This window comes from Neltuma alba, unplaced genomic scaffold, assembly GCF_004799145.2.
Source record: "Neltuma alba isolate B1F8T4 unplaced genomic scaffold, ASM479914v2 tig00012338_pilon, whole genome shotgun sequence".
Taxonomy (NCBI): domain Eukaryota; kingdom Viridiplantae; phylum Streptophyta; class Magnoliopsida; order Fabales; family Fabaceae; genus Neltuma; species Neltuma alba.
The window spans coordinates 73096-86388 of NW_021636847.1; positions in this window are offsets into that span (position 1 = coordinate 73096).

Below are 13293 nucleotides of genomic sequence, written 5' to 3' on the forward strand. Positions count from 1 at the left end.
ATTGACTACTTGTCTCCGGGTTTTAACCCCTTCATTGACTTTACCAATGACTTGTTCCAGTGGATGATCTCGGTTATGTCTCCATGCCTTTGGCTGTTCTAGATTTTCTTGTAAAGAGGGATCGTTTAAATCATCCCTATTTTCTGAAACCGTTTCTGAAAATAATTTGTTTGAACTTTTGTTCAAATCCAGTTTTTGAAAATTTTGAATGATTTCAACATCATCATCTACAGGTTTTGAAATTGCTTCAGTTTCAGCAAATACTACATGAATTGATTCTTCTATTGTAAAAGTTTGTTTATTGAAAATTCTGTATGCTTTACTACGATTAGAATAGCCAAGAAACAAACCCTCATCAGCTTTAAGATCGAATTTACCCAAGTTTTCTTTGTTGTTGTTGTGAATATAGCATCTGCTCCCAAAGATCCTTAGATGTGTCAGATTGGGTTTTCTCCCCTTGTACAATTCATATGGCGTCTTTCCGAGCAGTGTTCTGATGTAGGCTCTATTAGATATATAGCAAGCTGTGCTTATCGCTTCTGCCCAGAATACTTGTGAGACTCCTTTCTTGTTTAGCATTGCTCTAGCCATTTCCGTGAGTACTCTATTCTTTCGTTCAACTACTCCGTTCTGTTGAGGAGTCCTTGATGCAGAGAAGTTGTGGTCAATTCCATGCTCCTCACAGTAGTCTGCAAATTCGTTGTTTTCAAATTCCCCTCTGTGATCAAACCTGATTGACACAATAGATATACCTTTCTCATTTTGAGCCTTTTTGGCAAAAACAATGAATGCATTAAATGTTTCATCTTTAGAGGAAAGAAACAAAGTCCAGGTAAATCGTGAATAGTCATCAACTATTACAAGAGTATATAGATTTCCACCAAAGCTTTTTACTCTTGATGGACCAACCAAGTCCATGTGAATCATTTGGAGTGGCCTTTCAGTTGAGACTGTCTTCTTTGATTTAAATGAAAACTTTGTTTGTTTACCCTTTTGACATGCATCACAGATAATATTACATTCATACTGAATTTTTGGTAAACCAACAACTAAATCCCCTTTTATTAATTTTGAAAGTTGATTCATGTTAACATGTGCAAGTCGTTTGTGCCAAATCCAACTTTCCTCCTTTTTACTAATAAAACAATTTTCAGAGGTTTTAGAATCAATTTGAAGTGTATAACAGTTACCGTCCCTTGGAGCTCTCAGCTTTGTATTCAGTTCTTCTTTCTTCAAAGGTAGGTCATCTTTGCTTATGATTAAGCATTCTTCAGAACAAAGATCACCCAGTTGTTTTTGTCTGCACTTTGACTGACACTGAGGAGATTATGACATAGACCTTCCACATAGTATATGTCTTCGACCTTCATGCCCATGCTACTTCCAATTTCTCCAATTCCGGCAATTTTTCCCGATTGGTTTCCTCCAAAACTTACTTTTCCTCCTTCTTTTGGTTTGAGTGATGTAAACTTCTCAGTGTCACCCGTCATGTGTCTGGAGCATCCGCTGTCTATATACCATTTATTTGTTCTGGATGCCTTGAGACATACCTGCAAAATCACAATCATGTTTTAGGTACCCATACCTTCTTGGGTCCTTTTTGGTTAGTATGAGTTGTCTTTGGTACATAAGTACCTTTAGGCACCCATTTTAATGTTCCATAGGCTCCTTTCTTCTTATAGTAACAAGAAGAAGTTGAATGCCTTTTACGGTTGCAGTGAGAGCAAAGTGCAAATGGATTTGAAGAATGCACAGAATTTCTAAAATATGTAAGATATGATCTACCACTACTTTTTTCTTTCCTTTCAACTTATCCTGAGTTGGATCGTATCCTATACCAGTTTTGTCCATCGAACATCGTTGAGCTCCTAGGATCACTTTAAGCATTTCACTACCTTTAGTGAATTTTTCTAAAGTTCTGGTAAGATCTTTAATCTTCTTTTTGTTCATTTCACAATCTTTGCAAGCTGAGACCGAATCTACATTGACTTTGCCACATCCAGTATTAAGATAATTAGAGATAAGAAATATTCTCAAATTATTGAGGATTAAAAATAATAAGGAAAAGTCAAAGAATTTTGGTGGAAAATAATTACAGTAATTTTCCAAGCCAATTATAGGAAATTGACTAATTAAAGAAAATTGGTCAAATGTAAATAAGGAAAAATATTTTCGAGCCATGGAAAATTAAGAAAAAATAGGGATAATATCCTTTGAGAGTTATATGAAATTATAAAGTTGGTTTTATGACCAAATTACCCTTAGAGAGATTATAAGAGAATTTAAGGGTGATTTAGGCTAATTGAGGGATTTTATTTGGAAAATTCCAAATAAATAGTTTAAGAGGAATAAAATTCCAAGAAAATTCCTATGAGATCCTAAGGAATTATAAGGAATTATGGAATTAAATGGAAACCCTCAAGTGTCCAAGATTTTTCCAAATAAATGTGAAAAGTGGAAAAATCCCTAAAGAGAAGGAAATTAATTTTCCTTTTTATTTAAATATTAGGAAATTAATTTTGAGACAAAGAGGACAATTTGGGAAGATAATAATGAGGAGAATAAATTAAGGATCTGACATAAAATAATTACAGAGACTAAGTTACTGTAATTATAGAAAAGAAGTTAAACTCAAAGCCTAAAGTATACCGATAAAGCAAGATTGGTGTCTTGCAAATCCAAGGGATCCTATTAAGCCATGTTTCAAGCTCTTGAAGGAGAAGATTTGAATTAGCCAAGTGTCATTCCATGAATGGAGAGGATTTTGACTTTAGTAAATAATTTCATTTGGAATTATGTTAATTAAGAGAGAGGAATCAAGACTTAGTAGGGTAATGACACTTGGACTATCATTAAAGAAGGTGGTTGGGATATTTTGAAGCCTTAATCAAGCTCTTCTCTTCCCATTTTCAGATGTTCATTTCGTGCAAGGGAGAAAAATAGAGAAAAAGAGAGAGTTTGAGAGGAAACAAGGAGAAAGGGAGCACTTTTGATCATCCTACCAAGGTTTCAAGGTTAGATCTTGGTCCTAGAAGTGTTCCTGCTTTGGTTTCTTTCATTTTTATGGTTTAAAATCTGTCTCTTCCCTCTCTTAATGTGGACCAAACTGATTAATAAAAAGGGGAAAGAAGTTTTGATCATAACACTTGCTAAGACACAACAACACAAGCTAGATCCTAGTGTTGGCAAGTGAGTTTAAGTGATTTTAAAGCATTTTTCATGGTTGTTGTTGTGAGAGTTATTTTCGGCCAAGTGAAGAAATGGACCCTAGGATGAGCTTTTCATTGTTTTAAGGCTTCCATGATGCTTAAAATGAGGAATGGTGTAGGGTAGACTAAAAGAAACAAGTGTTGGAAGCCTAAAAGCAAAGCTGAAAATTTTGGGTCAAAACCTCTAGTGGTTTGGTCAGTTTGTGGCTGGAAGAATCAGTTTTATTTTCACAAATCTAAGCCCATTTTTGGAATCTACATGAAAATCCATGTAGGAACAAGTCAAGGAGTGATTTTTAGGGTTAAAGAGAACCAAATCTAAAACTAGTGAACAAAGGAGGGAACTTTATGGTTCAAGAATCATTTTGATGTATGTTCTTGCTTTTTCATGGTTGGATAATGATTCTTGCTGCCATTTTTGTTGAATCACATGGTTAGGGTTTGATATTTGCCAAGGGAAAGAGGAGAAGGAAGAAAGGCTAAGACTTTTGAAGCAAGGTAGTAAGTTAAACCTAGCTACTACCACTAACTAGCATTGTTGATTATTGTATGATTAATTGCTATTATTGTGATTGAGCTCTCTTGATTGTTATGTGGCTACTTTTTATAGTATCTTGCTTTGGCCTTTGCATGATTGAGTTTGCCAAATGATAAGCATGTTAGTTCATCCATAGTAGCTAATGTGATCATGCATAATAATGATGCTTGCTTGGTGATATAGTTGGTTAATTTACTACTGGGATTTCCAAAAATCTCATCCCCCAAGAATCATGTAACATTTTAGGGCCTGAATCTTCAAAAGGGAAGCTGCATATTGAAGGTTGATTTGTGGAGTTTAGCCACAAAATTCGTGAGCTTATTTTGGTTATGTAAATATTAAACTAACAGTGCTGGAAGCACACTGACCCTGACCGGTTCATGCGACTTTTTGATTATGTTCCTGAACGCTTTAAATCGTGAAATTTGGCATGATGAAAGATGACATCCTGAAATTCAAATTGATAGCTAATAAGTTAAAAATGGACCAGTATACGATTTATAATGATTTTTCAAAGTTAATGGTCAGAATCTGGACATCAGGGTTTTTAGCAAATGGACTGTGTTGTTTTCTCAAAAACCTGACACTTTCTCATAAATAATTGGACAATGAGATTATTTTTCTTGAAAGAGGACTTAAAGAGCTTTAAGTATAATTTTGAACCACCCAAATTGGATTTTTGTAGAATAAGTTATGAGTTTTTGAAGTTGGGCCAGAAAAACTGGATTTTTACCCGATGAACAGTAAAAATCCGAAAATTAGTGTTTTATGGTAAAAAGTGGGCCCAAGACCATCCAATGTGGTCAAAAATAATTTTGAAAGGAATCTAAGTCAATATTATACTCCCTCCGTTCCTTATTATAAGAGACAAATAACCGAAGTACGTTGATCAAAAAAACAGTTAAAATTAGTTCAGAACAATTAATGTGTAAAAAGTATAACTTTTTTCCAAAAATGCCCTCATTAATAAGGAGAGAGAGCATGATAGAGAATAATTAAATTATTAAAAGAAAGAGAAGTGGGAGGGAGAGAGAGTGTGAGTTGGAGATAATAAATATGGGTAAAATAGTAAATCAACACAAAAAAGTAGAGACAACTTGTAAGTGTCTCTTATATATTGGAACATGCCATAAGCATCAAATGTCTCTTATAATAAGGAACGGAGGGAGTAGTAAGGTGTGACAGACTTCAACCTTCGATTGTTGTTCTTCTAAAAACTTTATCTTTTTCTTGGAACTTACCAACTCTTTTGCGATTCTAACCAATTCTAAATGTAATGCATTGTATTCAGACTGTAATTCATCATAGGATGGTTCAGAAATTATTACCTCGTCTGTCTCTGATTCCTCATTTTCCTGGGCCACTAGACAGATGTTAGCGGTTTCTTCATCATCACTTTCTTCTTCTTCATCCGAAGAACTATCTCCCCAGATTGATGTGACGAAGGCTTTCTTCTTTCTAAATCTTTCTTTCTTCTTTTCTTTGTCCTTCATTCTGGAAAGTTGGGGACATTCTGCCTTGATATGTCCAGGCTTCTTACATTCGAAGCAAATGATTGGATCCTTTGATTCGTTCTGATATGATGAAACTCTGCGTTTAGGTTGGAACTTCTTTCCGGTTCTGTTCTTGTAGAATTTCTTGAACCTTCTGACTATAAGGCCCATTTCATCATCTTCAAGATCATCTTCATTGTCATTTTCACTCTCTTGAGTTTTAAGAGCGATGCTTTTTCGGTTCTTCTCATTCATCTCCTTTTTGTATTTTTGTTTGCTCTCGTATTCAGCGAGGCTCCCGAACAGCGCTGCAACAGAACCAATGGATTCTCCTTTGGTTTCTTCAATTGCTGTTACTTTCGGTTCCCATTCTTTTGTGAGACCGCTTAGTATTTTTCTCACTTGATCTTCTTGACTATATTTCTTCCCGAGTGCAGTGAGGTGGTTTATGAGATGTGAAAATCTGACCTCCATGTCTCGGATACTCTCTCCTTCCTTCATTCTGAATAACTCGAATTCGGTGGTGAGAGTGTTGATTCTGCTCTGTTTTACGCCAATGGTTCCTTCATGAGCTATCTCCAGAGCTTCCCACATTTCCTTTACAGTTTCCAGACTTGAAACTCTAAAATATTCCCTCTGGCTAAGTGCACACGTGAGTATATTGATAGCTTTGTCATTTAGGGTCACCAGCTTCTTGTCTTCCTCATCGAACTCCCTGGGACTCTTGCGTACTTGCTGTCCATCTATTGTTTTCATTAGGACATAGTTGCCGTGCTCTATCACGTCCCACAAACCATACTCTGTGGCTTTGATGAAGATCTTCATCCTCATTTTCCAGAAGGTGTAATTTTCTCCACTGAAGCCTGGCGGTTTGGATGTTGAGCATCCTTCTGGTAGCACGCTGTCTCCGAATCCTGCCATTAGATCTCTCTTCAGACTGTTAAATCCTTAATGAAGAGACCTACTCTGATACCAAATGTTAGAATCAATCTCACCCAAAAGGGGGTGAATTGGGTGAGTTAAAAAAAATGCGAAATTAAAACGAGACAGTATAGAAAACAGAGAGTTAGAGTCAAGAGCGATTTCACTGAGAAGGAAGACACAAGATTTATACTGGTTCGGTCTTAACCACTTGACCTACATCCAGTCCTCAGAACACCTCTGAGTATTTCACTATCTTCCAAGATCGATAGGGCTCTTGGTGCCTCAGTACAGTAATTGAATCACTCAATCACTCCCCCTTACTCCCGTAAGGATACAAGCCCTCTCAAGAGTCCACACTCTTGAGTATCACTCAATAGTAATTAATGAAGGATAGTTATCGACTCTCTTACAGAGTGAAATTAATGATGAACACTGACGCTCAGTAGTATTGAAGAAACAGAGTATTGAATGCTAGACTTAATAATCACAGATGGTAGTTCCGGTATTCAATCTCCTTCATTAATGCTTCTTCGTGCCTTTTATAGTTGAGATCGTTAAGTAGCTGTTAGACGGAAGAGCTTCTAGCCGTTGTGACTCCGTTTGCGTGTTTCGCCGGTTTCAATGGTTCCGCCATTAATGCGTCTGAGCTTCTGACACTGTAGGTTGCAGTTTACGTAATCCCGTTGAAGAGCCGTTGCAGTCTTTCTTAGTAATCTGTATATTTTAAACTTTGAACAAGTAAGAGTCTTGCGGTGTATGCTTTAGTCATGAACTAAGAAAAAATGAATCGATTATACAATGATTCTAGATGAAATGATTTATCTGTAAAAGAGCAGAAAGAGATCCTGGACATGCTTAATCGAAGTGGTGATCGATTACTTGTTAATCGATCAGGTTATCGATAAACAGAGGGAAAGCTTTTGAATCAGTTCAACATGATTATCGATCAAGTGTTGGATCATTGATTTTAAGAATCATCATAGTCGACTGATGTTGAAATGGAAATCGTTCCATGATCGAACACTTGTTGATCGAACAGATTATCGATAATCCAAGTGTTATAGAAATGAAACTTCAGTCATTGATGATCGAACAGATTATCGATAAATGGATGATGGATAAGGTTATCGATAAAAAATGAGTAAGAATATATTCAGCGAAAAACACAGACTATGTGGATTAATCGAACAGGTGATCGATCAATGAATATTCGATCAAGTGATCGATAAAATGAAAAACAGAGATTTAATAAAGAAACTGATTATTGATTACGTTATGTGAAAACATGAGTTTCAGGAAATCGGATGATCGATCATATTATCGATAAATCAATGATCGATTAGGTGATCGAAAAAAAAATGATTCAACATAAGTTAATGCAGTGAAGATAATAATCCTGAGACTCTTTATCGATCATGTTATGTGAAAAGATACTATGCAGGCAAGTTAAATTATCGATAATGTTATCGATCATTTGGTTGTAGAGAAACTAAGTATGAGCAGATAAAACATTGATTATCGATCATGTGATCGATAACTTAGTGATCGATAAGGTTATCGATTCAGCAGCTATGATGAGTACCTGCATTCAGAGAGTTAGAGCATAATGTTCGATCATATGATCGATAAACAAGTGATCGATAATATGATGGATAAATGATGACAGAATTAATGTGCAGAACGAGTAGATTGTGTTACCTCTTATCGAAGTCGTTATTGATAACTGATTTATCGATCATGTGATCGATAAATGCACTTCAGATTTGGTTCTCTTTATCTGTTTCTTGATTGTTTATCTGATGTTATCGATCAAGTGATCGATAATTAATTGTTACCTTATGTAACTTCCATGTTAGCGATAATCGATCATTTTATTGATCAACCAATTATCGAATAGCTCTTCGATTAAAAAGCTTAATATAAAACTGATTTCTACTGAACAGTTATCTGATAGCTTATCGATAATCATTTGATCGATCAGTTGATCGATCAACCCAATTAATCTAACTTTGTTATCATCAAAACCATAATCCTAACAATTCTTCCAAGAGCAGAGCTGAATATGAGCTGCAGAATTGTAGAGGGAGTCTCACATTCATCTATTTCTTTTAATTCTTCGTTGCTTTATGAGTTGTAAAGTGAATAGGAATAAATCTAGATGTGTTCTATTTTAAATACTGAGATGAATGTTGTGTGATTGACTGTTGCGACGAATTTAGTATTTCACTCTAAATTCAAAAATTAATCTGAACCTTATTTCAATTCAGTGCTCTTGAATATTTGTGATTTGATTAATTGATTCATACGAATGGAAGTTCTATTCAGTTAAGAGTGTTTAATTTGTCTGCATATTCCATAGCACATAATCCAAAACAGATTGAAGCAGTGAAGATGAAGCGAACTCTTAAGAGAATTGATACTCTGATTGTTTTTCTTAAGTTCCAAAGTATTGTTTGCATTTTCATTCATTCTCATTTCGGTACTGCACCAGAAAATCGACAAAGATCTTTCTGTATTGATCTGAAATGTTGTTCTGGCTCTATATTTTCTACAAGTAAATTGTGTTAATTTTACTTAGAAATTCAGAGAGTTATTAAACCAAGTGATTCGACACTAAGGTTGCATCAATGTACTGCATACCCTTTCTCTATTGTTTTTGATTGCCTATACAACTAAGGATAAATCAAATGGCTCCGTTGCCGGCCTTTTAACTCCTGGATATTCATTCTGATTGTTGCATTGTTTTTCTGCTCTGTTCTGATTTTCCCTTGACAGTTCCAATTTGTTGTCATTGTCCTGTTTCCATCTGAATAATATACTCTTGTATGAGCTATGATCTTGCTGAATTTTATCCCTTGGATATAGAAATTAATAGAACTTTAAGAAATTTGAAAAAAGCCAAACAGCTTCAGGCAACCATTACTCAACCAAAAACATCACCTACTTCTCTTACACCTTCACCTATTGATTCAGCTAGCTCTCTTCCAACGCACATGTCTGATACAAAATTCTCTTTGGGACATTTTGTAGATTAATATTTTATCATGAACCCAAATCTTGATCCTAATAATCCTAGGCCTAATGATCCTAATAATGTTAATCATGATCAAGAACAGGAAGCTAAAAACATGCCCGAGCATTTAAATGTTAATCCTGAAGCCAAAAATAGAAGTAGTAGGGAGTTAAATAATTCTGTAGTTGATTATGATCCATATGGTCTGTGGAATAATGCTGTGAATTTTGAAATTAAGAGTTCTTTGCTGAATGCAATTCCTCAATTCTATGGTCATGCAGGGGATGATCCACATCAACACTTGCAAGATTTGTATATGGCACGTTCTTCTTTCAAGCCACCCACCATATCAATTGAAGAGGTACTGAAGAAAGCATTTTATTTTTCAGTTCTGGGTGATGCTAAGGAGTGGTTAAGGTCTCTTCCTCAACATTATGCTATGCTCAGATGGTCCCAATTACAGAAGTTATTTTTGGAAAGATATTTTTCAGCCTCTAGAATAGCAACATTGAAGAAGGAGATTTATAGTGCTAGACAGAATAAAGGGGAATCCTTGTATGATTACTGGTCTAGATTTGTGGGAATGTTAACTCGCTGCCCTCATCACCAAATACCAAAACAATGGTTGGTCCAATATTTTTATGAAGGCATGCTTTCACAAACAAAAGCCACAACAGATGCTGCTGCCAATGGCTCGATTTTGGACCTAACACCTACAACCAGATAGGATCTTCTTGAAAAGATGGCCATGATTATCAACAATTGAGTTCAAGAGACATTTATGATGTGGGAGAAATGAGCCATGGACCTACATCTGATTCTGTATTACAGCATTTGGTAGCACAAATGGAGAGTTTGAAAACTAAAATTTCTACCCTTCATCATACTTCCTCTCGACTAGTGGCACCATGCAATCAAATTGTAGCCCCTTCCTGTGACTATTGTGGATCTTCGATGCATCTCCCTGCTGTTTGCCCTTCCAAATTTGAAGAAGTAAATGCCTTTTACCAAAACAAGCCCAACCAGTACCAGAAAAGGGACCCATTTTCTGCCACATACAATGAAGGATAAAGGGACCATCCTAATTTGTAACACCTTACGTTTACGACCTTATATTGTGCCAAGTTAAGATATTCGAAAGCGCAATTTAAGGTTACCGGGTTGAAAAACCTGAATTTGAAAATTTCTTTTCCCGCATTACTATTCATTGTAACCTTAAACTTAGCATAACTTTGGAAAATCATAACTAATTCTAGAAAAATCGAAACAAGGTCGTTCCAAGTCTCACTCGAAGCTCTTAACATCATCTATCAAGGAAAAGTGACCTCAGGTTCCACTTTAATCAGAAACGCATCCGTTTTTAATTTCGAAAAGTACTGTTTATTTGGTCATTTTTCTATTTTCCAGGATTTTTGCCTAACTTTGGAAAGGCATAACTTCTTACACAGAGCTCCGATTGTGATGCTTTACCACTCATTTTAAAGGGAAAAATAAGATCTATTTGCATGCCAAATTTCAGGGAAAAAGTCAACCAATTGACAAGGGTCTTTGTTGGTCAAAGTTTGGTCAAATCTAGACCATTTTTATCCCCTTTTTCACTAATTCTAACAGCATTTCGTTTTTCACTATAATCATACCATAATCACATATAAAGCTACTCTACCATTAATATACATTCAAAAAGGTTATCATATCATGTGTTCATGATCAGAGTATGCTTACATGGCTTGAAAGAGAAAGGTTCAAAACTATATAATAAAATACATAACTCATAACTTCCTCAAGCCATGATTATTTCTTTTCCCTTCTCCTTGGCAGTAGTGGCACCTAGGATATCATGTTATAGGAGGAATGAGATTTCATAGAAATCCCAGTAGCATTGAACATACAACCATCAAGTCAACATGCATAAGATGTCATGCTACATGCAGTAAAATAACATTTCTAGTCTTTATGCCATGCCATAACCATTCTGTATCCATGTCATCATATCATGGAGCATATAATCATTCTGTCAAAACTCAATCATGCAAGAGCCAAGGCATACATTGCAAGGAGTTCACATCATCTGGGCATAAACATTCTCATGGCACATAAACACACATAGCAGAAACACCAAATGCAGATCAACAAAATAATTGCAAGTTCACGCTACCTCAATTCCACGCTTAATGTTTTCTCCTTGTTTCCTTGCTGGAGATCCTCCTAGGTTTCCAGAAAATTGCCTATCAACCATACAGTAAGGGTATGGTAAATTCCATATCCAGTATATCATTCTTTCTCAATATAATACTACCCTTGTGCCTTTCAATTTATAATTTATGTATACCTTTCCTAAACCTTTGACCTTGGTTTGACCAAACCTTAATCCTCAATTAAGGTCTTGGAATTCTTCCTTAATCCATGATTAATCATGCTTTCTTGGTTAATCACTAACCCTTAATCCTTAATCCAATATTTAATTAAGGTTCTCAAGTCACATAGTCATTAGTACAACATAATCTTCTAAGATTAAGTCACTAATCCCTTATGGATTAACCATTAATCATTCTCTAATCCACATGATTAACCATTAATCATTCTCTAATCAACATGATTAACCATTATTCATTCTCTAACCAACATGATTAACCATTATTCATTCTCTAATCAACATGATTAATCATGATTAATCATCCTTCAATTAGCATAACTAATCACTAATTACTAATTAATCAAGGTGGCTAACCTTAATTACTTACTAATCTTTAATCAAATAACATGATTAATCTTAGCTATCACTAAACCATAATTAATCAAGGTAATTAATCCTAATCTTCCTCAAATAAATAAATAACTAAAAATAATTAACACTTAGGGAGGTAAACATACCTTAATTAGCTCTTAATCGGCGATTAGAGGTGTCTAACTTTGCTTTCTCCCTTTCTCTCTCTTCTTTCTTCCTTTCTCTCTCCTAGAACTCAAGAACACAACATTCCCTCTCATGCAAACCACTTTGGCCAAATTCTTCATGGAAGGGGGGTATTTATAGGCTTTGATATTTCAAAATTCCAAAAATGCCCTTCGGGAAAAAGATGCGATCTCGGCCGTCCATTTTTTTCTACTTTACACATGGACAAATCTTAGGGCACACACCATAAGAAGTTGACACATGGATGGACACCTAATCACCATGTGATTTTCATGTGGAAATAAAATATTATTTTATTGTTTTGTCTCTTATTTCCCTTTATGCCCTTGAACAATTTGGAAAATTCCAACTTTGTCCTCCCCCTTTATTTTTGGCCGAAATATTACTCTTAATATTGGAAAAAAAATGACTCATCCAATAATCAGTGCAATCCACTGATTATTTGTGTATTTCCGGTCCGATTTTCCAACAGTCCTGTCCAATTTACTGTCACAAAATTTTGATTTCAACACCTCATTAAATTCCCCTCATTCCAAGGGTAATCCATGATTTTTCTCAAGTTTTACCTCCCTCTATAATTTTCTAAATTTTATTCTGTCAAAGATCACTATTCTACCGATAATAATTCGGTAGTAAATATTCTTTAAGCTAACCTTTGTACATCCAAAGGTGGGAAGTAATTTTATAAATTAGGATAATATGTCACATAATTTATCCCTATTTTTTCTTGAATTTTTGAGGCCTCTATATATTTTAAATAATGGAAATTGGCTAATTTTCCTTAATTAACCAAAAATTCCAATAATTACAAATAATTCCCTGATAACTTATTTTTAATCTTATATCATCTTCTAAGCCTCAAACATTATTCTGTACCCTTCTTTCTATTTTTCATGATTTTCTAAGAATTTTCAGGAATTTCGGACATTATTTCCAATACTGCCCTTTCTTGACTGATCTTTTCAAAAATGACCGTTATGTCCCTATCCTGATTTTTCCTCATAGCCTGGATCCTCTACCAATCTACTATACTATTTGGCCTTAGTCAATCACAAATCATTCATCAATTAGGATAAAATTATCAAGGTGTGACATGCAGCACTGAACTTGACTCAATATGGGAATATATCTATAGACAGTGAAGAGCACACTAAATCCATATATGATGAAACTGAAACAACAGGGAAGTTTCTTGGTGCCCTTGA